The 4,595-nt window shown below is 40.2% G+C and overlaps 1 pseudogene; it reads right to left on the minus strand.

The window, feature by feature from the left end:
* Positions 1 to 3,418: 3,418 nt before the first annotated feature.
* LOC115031980 lies at positions 3,419 to 3,518 on the minus strand (annotated as a pseudogene).
* Positions 3,519 to 4,595: the final 1,077 nt, after the last annotated feature.

Raw genomic sequence — 4,595 nt, forward strand, 5'->3', positions numbered from 1 at the left:
TCCCAAGAGCTGTGGTTAAAGTTGTTCATCATCACGCCTGGTAAGAGATGTTTTTTTTTTCTTAAGTATTCTTAATTATGTATATGAGCATTTGGTGTGCACACATGAATGCATGTACACACACACACACACTACTACTACTGGTGCCTGAGGAGGCTAAAGGTGTGGGATTCCTTGAGAGTTGAAATTACAGGCAGTTTTAAGCAATCCATATGGGAACCAGACTCAGGTCCAATGCAAGAACAGTATATGCTTACAACTGCTGCACCTTCTTCCCAGGCCCCAAGATATAGTAGTAATATAATACTAGGCTGACCAGGAAGTGAACCGCAGAAATCTGTCTGCCTTTGCCTCTGCCTTCCCAGTGCTAGGACTACAGACACACAACACCACACCTGGCTATGTGGATTCTGGGGTTGAAGCATACATTCTCATGCTTGTTTGATACATACTGACTTACCCATCTCGCCAGTCCTTAGGTGTCTTTCCCATTGAAAGACATTGACTTCTGAAGTTGGGAATGAAAACCCAGTATAGCAGACAGGACTGGCTCATTGCTTGCACGATCTTTGGCTACTCTCTCCCTCTTACTTCTATTTGTCTGGTGGTCCATATTGATATTTCCTAACATTTCATGAAGAGTACTTCCTGGTATTAAATGTTCTTTGCTTTGTGAGCCCGGAAAGTTGCACTCAGTCTTCAGATAAAACATGAATTACATATAGATACAGTGAAGATGAAAGCACTGGCCAGGTCTAGGGTGTACTTTCATCTCTGCCAGTTACGTTTCATTTGATCAATAAACTTAGCATTTTATTTCCCTTTAACCATGATAGTTTCCTTAGAAACGTAGCTTCATTGCGTTCAATTCTTGAATCAAAAGCGTTCTGATTTGCTTTCCCAGTGAGTTCTGAAAGAATTGAAGCCTAATCTATAAGAAAAAAAAAATCCAAAACTTGGCTCTCCCGAAGTGCTCTTGTATTGACTTATGTAACTGTCAGTCACACTTCATTGGCACTCGCAATGCTAATGAGAAATCAAAATCATACACATATCCCCAAAGGATCTGTTAACTTCTCTCAGAGAAACAGGGGTCTCTTCACCATACATCAGTCTTCTCTTGCTGACCATCTCAAAGAGTATTGGTCCCCAAAGGACAGAGCATAAGAATGCTGCTAGCCCATCAATAATATCAACTGTGTTCCTTTTAGCTCCATCTGTAGAACTGAACTGATTTATAGATAGGCACACACAGAGAAAGAGAAGAACTGTTCGAAATACTGGGCTGATTAGCATGAGCTAATGGGTAAGACATAAGATCCTGGGGGTGGGGAGGAGGACTCACACTCCAGTGAGAGCAAGTTGTCGGCTCTGCACTCACTGTCTGACTCACTCGCTATGTCTAGAAGGGACCACGAGTCTTGGTTAATCTCTTAATTAAACAGATACAAAAATTTACACACAGTGGACAAACCGTTCAAATGACAAGGCACATGTCAGACTATTCATAAAAAGAAAAGCTTAAAATGGCTAATATGCATATTTAGCCATCAAAGAAACAAAAGTAAAATGAGAAACATGCTAACAATTAAGATATGTTTAAGGGGCTAGAGCGATGGCACAGCAGTTAAGAGTACTTGCTGCTCTTACAGAAGCAGAGTTCAGCTGACAGCAGCCACATAGAGAGCCTCGGAGCGGCCTGGAACTCCAGCGCAAGGGATCAAATGCTTTTTTCAGGCACCCATATGCACATCCACATATACCTAACACATATGTATACATAGAAATGGAAAAAAACCCTAAAATAAAATATTTTTAAGACATTAGCACTTACTAGCATGTACAAGGCCCCAGGTTGAATTCCTAGCCCTACAAATAACATGAATGAATGAATGAATGAATGAATGAATGACTACAAAACAGAATGATCAATGTCAAGAGTAAGCAATGATAGGCACACATGAACGTTACTGAATTGGATAAAGATTGAGAATTAGCAAAGTTTACAATGTAAACTCTGCACCTATTTGTATATTAAAAATTTTAACATTATGTACACGTGTGTGGATGTGTGTGTGGGAGTGAAGATGCCTGTAGAAGACCAGAGGCTTCAGATCCCCCTGACATTGGAGTTATAGGTGGTTTTGAACTGCTTGACATGAGTGCTAAGAACTAAATTCCAGTCTGTATGAGAGGAAGTACATCTTCACCTACCTAGGATGGCACTTGCAATAATGCATTACATAGTGACAATAGTCATGTTATAAAATCTTTGGTGACTAGAGAGGCTTGAAGGTACATATGTTTAATCCCTTATTCTTACTGTCCCCTAAGGATATTCTATTTCTTAAAGCCTCTGGACATGTCAACAGCTAAGAGAATATGAGAAGGCTTGGTGAAAACATGCTGACGTGTATGGGGTGTGACTCCTAACGACACAAAAAGTTTTAAAATGAAAGTCATTCCCAAAACTACCCCACATGTCCTCTTTGGCTGTTTGAATAATTAAATGCTAAACATTAAAGCAAACTAAACTATCTTCTAAGTAGATGTAATCGATTTATGTTTTCTAGCAGTTTTCTATAATTTTTAATATGATGTTCCTTTTATGTACCTATTTCTTAATAATGTGTGTGTATCCGAGTGTGGCTATGTACACATGTGCCAGTGCCTGCAGAAGCCAGAGGCATCCATTCCCCTGGAGTTGGAGTTGTTACAGGTGGTGGTGAAACACCCAAGGTAGGTGTTAGGAACCAAACCTGGGTCCCCTGCAATAGCCCCAAGTGCTTTTAACCACTGAGCCATCTCTAGCCCTCTTAGGTGTGACATTTCTATGATATATTATGTAGTCTATTTCTTTTCCAGAGAATTACAAGCCACCTTTTCTAAAATTCCTCTGCATAGGTAGCAACTTTTTTTTAGAATTTATTTTTACTCATGTATATAGGTTTTTTTTTCATGCATGTACGTCTATGCAACACATTCATGCAGTGCTCTTAGAAGCTGGAAGAGTGTACTGAACCCTTAGAACTGGAGTTATACACTGTGAACTGCCATGTGGGTGCTGAGAATCTAACTCCAGTCATCTGGAAGATCAGTCAGTGCTCTCAACCACTGAGCAACTCCTTTCCTTAGGAAAAAAATGAAATTCCAATAGTCTCAAGAACAAGCCAGAAATGACTGCCATCGTTTCCTTTACTTACTAGTTCATAGTCTAATTCTATAAATTAACATGTTATTAATCAAAACTCTTTAAGTTAAATTAGTTGCAATTCATGAGTATATTTATTGTTTTTCAGAAATGATTTATTTAAAACATTCAAGAAACTGCTAATGGGGAACTAGAAGAGGACCCTCAGACTGGGTCAAATTGTGGCCATTTTCACCCTGACAAAACAAGGGAGAAGGTGTCACCTACAAAAATATGAAAAACTTCGTGAATTTGCATGTCTTTTATGTTCAGGGGTCATGCCGATCCTCTCTGCATCATTCTGATTTTTATGTATATTTTCCAAAACCTGAACTAGAGGTAGCTCAGTCAATGAGAGTGCTTGCCTTGCAAGCCTGAGGACCTGACTTAGATTCCCAGAACAAGTATAAAGAAGTTTGGCGTGTAATCCGCAGCACTGAGAAAGTGGAGACCAGAGAGATCCCTGGAGCTTGCTGGCCAGCCATCTTAACATACTTCGTGAGTTTCAAGCCTAGGAGAGATGCTGGCTCAGAATACAACAAAATGATGGACAGCACCTAAAAATCAACAAAGAAGGTTGTCATCTGGCCAACACACACACACACACACACACACACACACACACACACACACAGAGTAGGTGGAGTCCATGAGGCTACTTCGGGCATCAATTCTGAGATACTATCCCCTTGGGTTTTTATTGTTGTTCTTTGTTGGGGGTGTTTTATTTTATATTTATTATTATTATTATTATTATCGTTATCATTATTATTTGTACTAGTAGCAGTAATAGCAGCAGCAGCAGTATTTAAGACAGGGTCTCTCATGGACCTGAAACTAACCAAGTAGGCTAGTCTGACTAGCTAAAAGAATCCCTGCTCTTCCTGGCCATTGCTGTGATCACATGCACAGGCAACTATGCCTGATGTGTTTTACCAACTGCACGATCTCCCCAGGCCAGACTCTGAATTTCTAACAAGCTTCCAGGTGATTTTACTGGGCATGGTCCATGGACCTCTAGTAGCTATAGTACATACCAGTTTAAGGTGCAGAGGAATTTTACTTGTTTGTTTAGTTATCCAGCATCTGAATTCTCTGAGCTTGGAGAATTCATTGAATACGTAAGTCTCAAAAAGAAAAAGGTAGCTGTTTATTGACTTTCTTCACCATCTGTCCTTGCAGCCTAGACTTATCAGCACCTGCATGGCCTCAAGGCAGGAACTAGTAACATAAAGAAGAAAACAAGGAGAACAGGCAGTTTTCTCCCTTGCAACAGCACACGTATGACCACACTGAGTCGTGATGCTCAGCAACCCTCTCTGGGTTCCCTCTGTTCATGGTTTGTGGACCTTGTTCTTAGCTGCTCAGCTTTGAGCTTGATTTTCAGTGTTGGTAATGAGTGTGT

The sequence above is a fragment of the Mus caroli genome, chromosome 9 (genome assembly GCF_900094665.2).
Source record: "Mus caroli chromosome 9, CAROLI_EIJ_v1.1, whole genome shotgun sequence".
Classification (NCBI taxonomy): Eukaryota; Metazoa; Chordata; class Mammalia; order Rodentia; family Muridae; genus Mus; species Mus caroli.